The sequence below is a fragment of the Erythrolamprus reginae genome, chromosome 8 (assembly GCF_031021105.1).
Source record: "Erythrolamprus reginae isolate rEryReg1 chromosome 8, rEryReg1.hap1, whole genome shotgun sequence".
In the NCBI taxonomy this organism is placed as follows: Eukaryota; Metazoa; Chordata; class Lepidosauria; order Squamata; family Dipsadidae; genus Erythrolamprus; species Erythrolamprus reginae.
The window spans coordinates 36,612,396-36,624,710 of NC_091957.1; positions in this window are offsets into that span (position 1 = coordinate 36,612,396).

Below are 12,315 nucleotides of genomic sequence, written 5' to 3' on the forward strand. Positions count from 1 at the left end.
AAAAGTCATAAAACTGGGTGTGGTCATGTGATGTCTCACTTAACAACCGTTACCATTTTCCAGTCTCAATTGTGTTCCGAAGTCCCAGAATCCTTTTCAAGGTCAGTGAATTGAGGACTCAGATTGTTGGGGACAAGAGGCTGACTCTGTAAACCAGGGGTCTCCAACCTTGGCTGCTTTAAGATTTGTGGACTTCAAGTCCCAGAATTCCATAGGCTGAGGACCCCTGGTTTACAGAGTCAGCCTCTTGCCCCCAACAATCTGAGTCCTCGTTTCACCAGCCTTTAGCAATGCCATCGATAATAAGAATGCCTTGGAGTTCCACTTCCATCAACAACCTTGGTAAACAATAAAAATAGTGGGTGGGTCTTGCCTGGGCTTTTGGGGGAAGCCTTTTCACTGGAAGGCTGAGCTTGGAATGTGTGATGGCCCACCAGCAGCCCGTGCATCTGGTAGCTGATTCCGACAGTGAAGAGGTTGATGTTCTGCCAGTTGTCTGTGCAACTGGCACCCGAGTCGGACAGTGAGGATGCTGGCAAGGATTCGGTGCCGCCTTGAGAGGTTTGCAACCTTTGTTAGACTTTTCCGAGTCCTATCAAGGATTTCAGCAGGTAATCTAGACATCTACGAGTATCCTCAACTTACAACCACAATTGACCCCAAAATTTCTGTTCCCCAAGTAAAAACATGTGTTAAGTGAGTTTTGCCCCATTTTGTGACCTTTCCTGCCACAGTTGTTAAGTGAATCACTGCTGTAGTTTAGTTAATACCACCGTTGTTAAATGGCTTCTCCATTAAATTTGCATGCACGGTAGCCAAATTCTGCACCAGGTTTGTATGCACTCCCCCACTCCCACACTCCTAGCCCATTTCAGTAGCACCGGGAATGGTGGCCCGCCGCCATTCCCAACTCTTTCCGTGACCTTGGCTGCCCATCAGGCCTGTATTTTAGGAAGGATGCAGCCCGTTTTGCTGGGAGCATTGAGACCCCGAAGCTCCTTCCTGGCTAGGCCTGCTAGAGGGGTTAAGAGTTGGAAGGGAATTGCTGAGAGTTTATGCAAGCGCATGAATGACTCATCGGCAATTAAGCTCTGCTTATATCAACCTCCTGATCTTAAGGGTCGCCCGGCTTAGCGGAGAGGTGCTCGCTTGGCTTTTTACTGTTTTGTTAAGGATCCTCATGAAACCATAAAAGCCTTGGAAACTTCACTCCACTGTAGCAAGAAATGACTTCACTGTGCAAACGGTTGCCTGCAGTGTATCTACAGGACATTGTTGGATGTCTGGAGGCTCCTCTTGGAAGCTCCTTGGCTAAGATTGAAGACGTGGATTTAAAATCAACCCTTCCTGCGAGTTAGTTTGTTTTTTAAATGTTCAGAATCTTTGCAAAGCTGCCCCTTTAGCTGCAGAGCCAATGTTTGGGTTACGGAGATAAGAGAAACACAGGCGTTAAGTTCCATGGACAGGATGGGAAACAGCCGGGTTGAAGGGCCCGTGGAATGAGGTGGGATCATTTTTTAGAGATTCGGATTTTAAGGAGACACCAAGATTTGGCAAGTTTCAGGAATCGACAAAACAAAGGAGAGGATTGCACAGAATCACAAAACTGCATCAAAAAGGGCCATTTCTTCAAATACAAAGAAAAACTGTTGATAAGTTTCTCCATGAAGTCCAGCCAAAGGAAGCTCCTCCTCCTCTTCTTCTTCTTCCTCCTCCTCCTCTTCTTCTTCCTCCTCCTCCTCCTCTTCTTCTTCTTCCTCCTTCTCCTCCTCCTCCTCCTTCTTCCTTTTCTGCCAGATGTTCAACCCAGTCCATCTTCTGCACTGAGGACTTTTCTCCTCCCTCCTGCCTAGAACATCTGGCCATGACTTATTTCCTCCAGTTTCCCATCAAGCAGCTCTTGACCAGGGCTTTGGGGCTCTTCAGGTTCTCTGAGCTTGGTGGTTTTCTTGTAGATGTTTCTTGACCCAACTTCCGTTCAAACGTTTGGGGAGCAGCCCCCCAAAAAGTTTTTGCACAACATACATAGATTTAATTTTGCCATTTTTTACCCAATTAACTCATGGTTCTAACTTTACGCAGTATTCTGAACATTATGGAAAGATTTCAAAGGGTCAGACTAAAACGGTATCAGCTACTTTCTGCCTTCATGTGTTGTGCGGACGTAGCTCAGGAGAAAAAGGTTCAAAGCAAACTTAGGCAATGTTCTGTCGGGCTCTCTGGTAGACTCCTCCCAAAAATTCACAGGTACAAATTTCAGACACACACACGTTTGAAAATTCAAAACAATGTTCTTTATAATGAAAATTCACTTAAACTAAGCCCTCTTTTGGTATAGCAAAGAGCACTGGTAATTTGTACAAGTCCCTTATCAGTTCTGTGATATTTAGCTTGCAGCTATGAGGCAATTCACAGTCCTTCTTCTTTCACAAAGTGAAACACACTTTGCTCTGGTTTAGTTTCAAAGCAGGGAAAAATCAGCACACAAAAAGTCAAAGTCAGTAAAGCAGTCACGAAACACAAGGATCAGATAATCCTCCACAATGGCCAAACCCACAGGCTGCTATTTATAGCAGTCTCACTAATTACCACAGCCCCACCCAACCACAGGTGGCCTCATTTTCTTTGATAATAATCTCTCAGTTGTTGTTGCCTATGCACCACTCTCCGCATGTGTGGCTGTATCATTAACTCTTGTTCTGAATCCAAGGAGGAGAGAGATAATTGATCTCCTTCTGAGCTGTCTGCCACACTCTCCTCCTCTCTGTCACTCATGTCTTCTTGGTCAGAGGAGCCTTCATCAGCAGATTCCACCGGGGGCAAAACAGGCCTGCAGCATGTGAATGTCTCCCCCACATCCACAGTCATTGGGGCAGGAGCTGGGGCAGAGCTAACCACAACAGGCAAGACTCACAAGTTCTATGTGTGGATGGCATAGGGGAGTGTCAACGTTTGAGACTTTCAAGAAGAAGATTGGACTGCCACTTGCCAGAAATGGTGTAGTAGGGTCTCCTTGCGTCGGGTGGTGGGGGTGGGTTGGACTAGATCCCTTCCAACTCTGTTCATCTGTAAAAAAAGAAGAAAGAACATGAGAAAATATTTTACTGAAAGAGTAGTAATTTCCAGCAGACGTGGTTGGTAAATCCACAGTAACTGAATTTAAACATGCCTGGGATAAACATATATCCATCCGAAGATAAAATACAGGAAATAGTATAAGGGCAGACTAGATGGACCAGGAGGTCTTTTTCTGCTGTCAATCTTCCATGTTTCTATGTTTCTAAGAAAGAAAAAGGAACAGCAAGTGGGTCTCGGACCAGGGTTATGGTTCCAGAGCTAGCCTATAAGCTTTTAAACAATTTACTATCCCAATTACTCAGTGAAGGGCTGCAAAAAATTTTACTACCACACTGTGGGCATGGCTTATTTTGCAGGTGTGGCTTGCCAGCCATGTGACCAGGTGGGAGTGGCTTGACAATCATGTGATCAGGGGTGGTGGCTTAAAGGTCATGTGACTGGCTTAAAGGTGGCTGGCTTAAACTTGACATCACTCACATCAAGGGTTTGGGTTAGGGTGCCTGGCCTCCCCTCCCCTCAAAGAGATTCAATTTCCCTCTCTATTGGCTATTACTGAACATCCAAAACATACTCTTTAATTCTGTGTATATATGCCATATGTGTACATACACATTATACACAAGCACATAAAAATATACATTATCGGCTATATGAATTGTATGTGTATGTACATACACACACACACACACACGCAGCTCTTCTTAAACTATGCACATTCAACCTCATTTACTGTGATAGGAAAAACATACCCAAAGCCCAGAAGGGAAGAAAAGAAAAAAATCAATTTTTTTTCTACCAGTTCTGCATACCTGACCATACCCGTAGGAGCCCCTCATTGCAATTACTGCCAAAATACCTCCTCTCTCCATTTATCCCAGCACAGTCTTGTCCTTTTGTGGACTTCAACTCCCAGAATCCCTGAGCCAATCATGCTAGCTCAGGAATGCTGGGAGTTGAAGTCCACATGTCACAGAAGAGCCAACTTTGCCTACCCCTGGTCCAAACCAAACTCCATGCTGATATCAGTGCTAAAGATTCGGACAGTGTTGGTCAGAGAGTGGATCTTAGTTTCAGTTTTTCCATACAGCTTCAGGTCATTTATGTATTGCAGATGTGGAATGTTATTAGATTTCTTGGATGTTTGATAGCCAAGGTATGTTTTTTGTAAGATTGTCAACCATGGGGTCACGGCAATGATGAAAAGCAATGGTGATAATGAGTCTCCTTGGAAAATTCCTCTTTTGATGTTGACAGATCCGTAGTTTTCATTTCCAAGAAATGAAACCACCCAGGTTATCCAGGGGTGGGCAGAAGGCAGGACGGGGTGGAACGCGGTTCCACCGGCAGAAATGAAGATGCATGCACAGCTCCAGCTGATTGGTGGCTGTCACTTCCAGGATTACTGGTCTCGACTGGGCTCTCCTTTTCCCCCCTGCTGCTGCTGCGTCTGCGCTCCTTGCTTTTTCCCTCTTTCCTCCTTCCTGGCCTTGGACGAGCTTCCCTCTCTCCTGCCCAGCTCCCCTCCGGCCTCATGCGGCCACCTCCCACCTGAGGTGCAAGCAGAAGGTATGGGTGCAAGTGGCACTGGCAGCATTTATGCTTCTGGCAGCACCCGTTGGCCTAGCTACCCAGCCTGATGTGGGGGAGGCGACCGAGGAAGGAGAGCGCGGGAAACACAAAGCAAATTGTCACCCCAGCGAGCGACACTGGTAAGGTTGGAAGTCAAGGACTTAACAGTTCACTTGAACTATGATGATCGTTCAAGCCACTCCCGCCTGATCACATGGCCGGCAAGCCACTCCTACCCAGTCACATGAACATTAAGCCACGCCCACAAAACAAGCCACACCCACAGTGTGGCAGTAAAAATTTTGGCTGCCCAATACTGTGGTTCTCCCAATGGTGCTTTTCAAAAGGCAACTGGACTTTATTCTTCAGAACTAAAGAAGTTTCTTGGATGAGAAGTAAAATGTTTTCAAGGAAAAAAACCCAGTTGCCTTTGGAAAAAGCAGCTTTGGGAAAGACTAAAGGAGGGTGGGGGGAATTAACCATGGACACTCCTAGCACTTTTTCCAAGGTGGATCAGAAACTGGGGCATGTGAGGTGACCCCCCCCCTCTTCCCTGGGGGCATTTTTGCTCATCAACAGCTTTTCTCAATCTTGGCAACTTCATGATGTGTGGACTTCAACTCCCCCAATTCGCAAACCAGCTGGGGAATTGAAGTCTACGCATGTTAACATTGCCAAGGGTGAGAGAGGCTGCTCTTGGTGACTCGCTCGTTTCTCCTTGTGTATCTGAGAGGCAAAGCAGAGCTGACTCCGATTCCAAGGCTTGAACTTAATGGACTTGTCCATCTTGCTTTCCTAGCAACGAGAGGGACTGTTTAGGGATTTGTTTGTTGACATGGAAATGCTTCAGCCTTGTGTCTCCGTGACAAATTCTATGACCTCCCCAACTTCTCTACAGCCCTCAGCCAGGACTGCACCACGTTGTCTGGACTGAACGGCTATTTGAGATCAACCAAAATCTATAGAGCTGGAAGGGACCCTGGAGGTCTTCTTGTCCAACCCACTGCTCAAGCAGGAGACTCTATACCAGTGATGGTAAACCTTTTTTTCAGCTTGGGTGCCAAAAGGGTGAACATTCAATGCAATGCGCTCCCCCCACACCCCCTTACCCCCATGGATGTGCACAACTCCCCATGATGCCCCCGCTATAACATGTCCATAACATGGCACTAACAACACCATGAAGTCTTCGGAGAGGGGAGGCATACAAATCTTGTGGGCCTACAGGGACCCATGACTGATGAGGTCTATGACCGTTTCTTCTGGCTCCAGCTGGCCATCTTCTACAGCAGGGATCTCCATCCTTGGCAACCTGAAGACTTGTGGACACACACACCCCTCCCAGAATTCCCCAGCCAGCTTTGCCCTGTTCTGCAGTGTCTTTTCTTCGAGGTGGTCTGCCAGTTGCAGGTTCAGACAGACATATAGAAAAATCTCAACTGGTTTGAAGGCACATCTGTGAAGAGGGTTTTCTGGATACAGGCCAACGATGACACGGATAAATGCAAAGAAGTATAAATGGAGGGACAAAACGCACTGTTTAACTTTATTTTTTCCCCACCGGTATCACAAATTGCAGTGAAAAGCTGCCCTCTTCCCAAATATTTAGGTCTAAATGTACACTGCTCAAAAAAATAAAGGGAACACTTATTTATTTATTTATTTATTGGATTTGTATGCCGCCCCTCTCAGTGGACTCGGGGCGGCTAACAACAGTGACAAAAAACAGAATGTAAAAATCCAATACTACAACAGCTAAAAACCCTTGTTATAAAACCAATCATACATTCAAATATACCATGCATAAATTGTAGAAGCCTAGGGGGAAAGATTATCTTAATTCCCCCATGCCTGACGGCAGAGGTGGGTTTTGAGGAGCTTACGAAAGGCAAGGAGGGTGGGGGCTATTCTAATCTCTGGGGGGAGTTGGTTTCAGAGGGTCGTGGCCGCCACAGAGAAGGCTCTTTCCCCTGGGCCCCACCAACTGTTTAGTTGACGGGACCCGGAGAAGGCCCACTCTGTGGGACGTAACTGGTCGCTGGGATTCGTGTGGCAGAAGGCGGCCCCTGAGATAATCTTAAACAACAGGTGAACTGCTAGCGGTGGGAGGCTCCACCCAGCCACTTGTACGTCCTCAAAAATGCTCTGTGCGGGTGTCCGTCTGTGATTTCGCTCCCTGCCCAGGTGCAGGAGCAGAACCAGACTCCGCTAGCCCTCAGAGCCACGGGAGCGAGCACATGTCCCCATTCCATCCTTAGCAGCCCCCCTCTGGCAACAAGCCTCGTCCAGCCTTTGTGCTGAGGTCACATTGCTTGAAAAACCCCAAGATCCAGTTCCCTGGGACAGTTGGATGCTGTTAATTTCTTGATGTTTACACCACAGCTTTCTTATTTCTAGAGTCTATTTTGTCTCATCATCAAAGCAATAAATCATTCGTTTATTTTCTTTTCTATTTCATGCACACACAAAAAAACAACCTACAGGGGCTTTCCAGTCAGCCATAAACACAGATATTCCCTTTTCCCCTTCAGATCAAATCTATTTGGCGTCTCAGCGTATCCCACCATCTTCGTCAACTGCTCCTCCATTGTAGGGAGTGTCGAATCTTTCCATCTTTGTGCATAGAACAATCTCCTTCCTCCTTCCAAAAGCTGGAGTGGGAACTAAGCGGCCTTTGAGCCACAGATCACACATTACTAGATAGGAAGGGAAAACTTAAGTTTCCATAAATAAATCACTCCATTTGTCCTTCTGGGGTGTTGCAATAATTCTGCCATTCTGGTTGCTTTCCAATTTTGAGAGAGAAAGAGAGAGAGAGGAAGAGAGAGAGAGAGAAAGGGAGAGAGAGAGGGAAGAGAGAGAGAGAACAGAGAGAGGGAGAGAGAGGGAGGGGGAGAGAGAGAGGGAGGGGGAGAGAGAGGGAGAGAGAGGGGAGAGAGAGGGAGAGAGAGAAAGAGAGAGGGAGAGAGAGAGGGAGGGAGAGAGAAAGAGAGGGAGAGAGAGAGAAGAGGGGGAGAGAGAGGGAGAGAGAAGGGAGAGAGGGAGGGAGAGAGGGAGAGAGAGAGAAGAGGAGGGAGAGAGAGAGGGAGAAAGGGGGGAGAGAGAGGGAGAGAGAGAGAAAGAGAGGGGGAGAGAGAGAGAAGAGGGGAGAGAGAGGGAGAGAGAAGGGAGAGAGGGAGGGAGAAAGAGAGGGAGAGAGAGAAAGAGGGGGAGAGAGAGAGACACAGAGAGGGAGAGAGAGAGGGAGGGAGAGAGAAAGAGAGGGAGAGAGAGAGAAGAGGGGGGAGAGAGAGGGAGAGAGAAGGGAGAGAGAGAGGGAGGGAGAGAGGGAGAGAGGGAGAGAGAGAGAAGAGGAGGGAGAGAGAGAGGGAGAGAGGGGGGAGAGAGAGGGAGAGAGAGAGAAAGAGAGGGGGAGAGAGAGAGAAGAGGGGGAGAGAGAGGGAGAGAGAAGGGAGAGAGAGAGGGAGGGAGAGAGAAAGAGAGGGAGAGAGAGAGAAGAGGAGGGAGGGAGAGAGGGAGAGAATGTGTAACTTCATGTAAAACCTTGAGATGGAAATACCGACCTGTGCAGCTACTTTTCTGAAATGGTATAGAGTCCCTTGTTTGAGCAGTGGGTTGGACTAGAAGACCTCCAAGATCCCTCCCAACTCCGTTGTTCTGACCCTGTCACTCAAATCACTTCCTTCTGCACAGTTAGAAGTATTGCATTCTTTAAAAAGCAAGTTGTAAGCAATAATTGACATCTCTAGCACAGAGCCCTCGGATCTTGACCCATCTTTTAGCCGTGGAATTATTTTGCGGTTAATTCTGTATTCAGAGACATTTCATGAGAAGAATCCTCCACTCCTCTGTTCGCAACAGAATACGTTATGGCCCCAGACTTGAAATTTTGGGCTTAGACAATTTAGAACTACAGTGATACCTCGTCTTACAAACGCCTCGTCATACAAACTTTTCGAGATACAATCCCGGGGTTTAAGATTTTTTTGCCTCTTCTTACAAACTATTTTCACCTTACAAACCCACCGCAGCCGCTGGGATGCCCCGCCTCCGGACTTCCATTGCCAGCGAAGCGCCCGTTTTTGCACTGCTGGGATTTCCGTGAGGCTCCCCTCCATGGGAAACCCCACCTCCGGACTTCCATGTTTTTGTGATGCTGCAGGAGAATCCCAGCAGCGCAAAAACGGGCGCTTTGCTGGCAATGGAATTTTGGAGGTGGGGTTTCCCAGCAAGGGGAGCCTCAGTGAAATTGTAGCATCGCAAAAGCACAGAGGTCCAGAGGTGGGGTTTCCCATGGAGGGAAGCCTCAGGGGAATCCCAACAGTGCAAAAATGGGCGCTTCAGCTGGCAAAAGGGGTGAATTTTGGGCTTGCACGCATTAATCGCTTTTCCATTGATTCCTATGGGAAGCATTGTTTCGTCTTACAAACTTTTCACCTTAAGAACCTCATCCCGGAACCAATTAAGTTTGTATGATAAGGTATCACTGTATGCCACCTTAGGGTTGACCTAGGTGTAGCGCATAAAACTATCTGCTCCAATGTCCTACCCATCAACGACAACTTCAGCTTCAACCGCCACAATAAACAAGCACACAATAGATACAAACTCAAGGGACAGTGCTCTAAACTCCATTGCAAAAATACGACTTCAGCAGCAGAGTGATCAATGCCTGGAGTACATTACCTGACTCTGTGATTTCTTCCCTAAACCCCAAAAACTTTACCTTTGGACTGTCTACTGAGGAGCTCATCCCACTCCTAAGTGGTCTGCAAGGTGCGCAGATAAGCTTGGAATGGCCAACGGGGAGGGGGCTGCCTCTGACCCCATCTCTGTGCCTGGAATCATATCGGCTTCAGGATGAACACACTGCTTTAAAACCAGTACAGTTAAAAACAACTGAATAGAAGTTCTTACTTTTAAGTCATTTATATTATATTTGGTATACTTCACCTTTATGTATTAGGTCAACCTTAATTCTGATCTTTTCTGTCTGCCCTCTCTTTCATTATCTATTGAAGCTTTCCATCATTAGAAACATAGAAGATTGACGGCAGAAAAAGACCTCCTGGTCCATCTAGTTTGCCCTTATACTATTTCTTGTATTTGATCTTAGGATGGATCTCTGTTTATCCCAGGCATGTTTACATTCAGTGACTGTGGATTGACCAACCACATCTGCTGGAAGTTGGTTCCAAGCATCTACTCTGATTAATAGAATCATTATTCTATTAAGATTATAAAATCACATTATACCATGTGAGACTGTAAATATATATATGATACGAAATGTATAACTGCATAAAATATAGTAAGAAATATGCATAAAATATAGTAAGAAATAAGATAGTGAAGGGAGAATTAGAATTTCTCTCTTGTTTTTAACTGTTTGTGTTTTCATTTTCTTCGTTTTTCCTTTTCCTCTTGATGTGGTTGTATATGTATATTTGTAATGATACTGTTACAATACTGTACATGTTTGTGTTTCTTTTTAATAATAAACTGTTTTCAATTAAAAAAAAAACCTAAAATGACTGAAGCCCATCTTTCACTCAGAGGTTGGGCAATGGGTCTAGAAAGCCTAGAACTACGGCGCCTAAAACACGATTTGAGTATTGCCCACAAGATCCTATGCTGCAACGTCCTACCGGTCAATGACTACTTCAGCTTCAACCGCAACAACACAAGAGCACGCAACAAATTCAAACTTAATATTAACCGCTCCAAACTTGACTGTAAAATATATGACTTTAACAATCGAGTTGTCGAAGCGTGGAACTCATTACCGGACTCAATAGTGTCAACCCCTAACCGCCAACATTTCTCCCTTAGACTCTCCACAATTGACCTCTCCAGGTTCCTAAGAGGTCAGTAAGGGGCATCCATAAGTGCACTAGTGTGCCTTTCGTCCCCTGTCCAATTGTCTTTCCTTTATCTCATATATCATATATATTTTCTTCCTTTCATATATCTTCTCCTCTATTTTTACATATTATCTTTATATATATATTACTTCATGTCTATTCTCTTCCATATGTATTGTGTATTGGACAAATGAATAAATAAATTTTAAAAAAAAGTTGCTGGGACATTTTGTATAAAGTTGGGTGCAAATGGGGACATGCACAACCCATGTCTGTACCATGCTGGGAAATGCTGGATGGGGGGAGGGGGAGGGGGAGGAAGGAAAGAAGAATTCTAGAAGCATCCTTTGGGTTCCTTAGTCTGGACCAGCAAAGCCCAGAATGAAAGCTTTAAGGCAAGAAGATGCTGCTGGGTCACAGGAGTGCCAATTGGGGAAAGCAGCCAGGAGAAACTCCAAACAAATGCCAACAGAAGAAAATGTGTACAAAATTATTATGGCGGCTTCCCATAAAATAATTGTGCTCTTCTGGAAGAGTGAAGTCCAAAGTTTAAGCATTTCCTGCTCAGGGAGAGAGTGGGGCTTTTGCTCCTCCGGCCGTTCCCACGCTTGCCTGGAACATGTGCTTTGCCCATCTCTGGCCCCCTCCCGCCCGTCCCTGAGAGCTATTTCTGTTTCAACACAAGCTGATCTTTTGGAGGCATAGAGAGCACGTTCTGCGCCTTTGCTTAGAAAACAAAGGACGGGCATCATGGAGGAGGATGGAGAGGATTCCTTGGTGGCTCGAGGCTTTAAGCCTAAAGGGGCTCAGAAAGGAGGAATATAATAATAACAACAACAACAACAATAATAATAACAATAATAATAATAATAATAATAATAATATATTATAATATATTATAATAATATATATAATATATAATAATAATAATAATATATTATATAATATTATATATTATTATTATGTCAGTACAACATAGCCAACGAGATCACTATGCTGGATTTTGTATTTCATCACCAGTCGGGCGCTTCCCAAGCACCTAGGACTGCGTGATGTAGTGGCGAATTATGTTTACCGATCCCAGTAAAGCGGCCTTTTGCAATTGACAGATGGAGATTTTGTTAATTCCAATGGTTTTCAAATGTCCGCTGAGATCCTTTGGCACTGCGCCCAGCATGCCAAGTACCACTGGGACCACTTTCACGAGCTTATGCCAGAGTCGTTGCAGCTCGATTTTTAGATCTTCGTATTTCACTAATTTCTCTAGCTACTTCTTCTCAATCCTGCTGTCTCCTGGGATTGCGATGTCGATGATCCATACTTTCTTTTTCTCCACGATCACAATGTCTGGTGTGCTATGCTTCAGAATTCGGTCAGTCTGAAGTCGGAAGTCCCACAGTAGTTTTGCTTGCTCATTTTTGACCACTTTTTTGGGCTTATGATCCCACCAGTTCTTTGACACTGGTAAATTGTAGTTCCAGCACAAGTTCCAGTGGATCATCTGTGCCATAGCATCATGTCTATGCTTGTAGTCAATCTGTGCAATATTTTTGCAGCAGCTGAGTATGTGATTGATTGTTTCATCTGTTTCTTTACAGAGTGTGCACTTTGGATCGTCTGTTGATTTTTCAATTCTGGCTTTGACAGCATTTGTTCTAAAGACCTGTTCTTGTGCCGCCAGTATTAGACCTTCTGTCTCCTTTTTGAGTGTTGTTGTTGTTGTTGTTGTTGTTATTATTATTATTATTATTATTATTATTATTATTATTGGTCCCAGTGGTCCTTGGCCCACTGGGCACAGTGC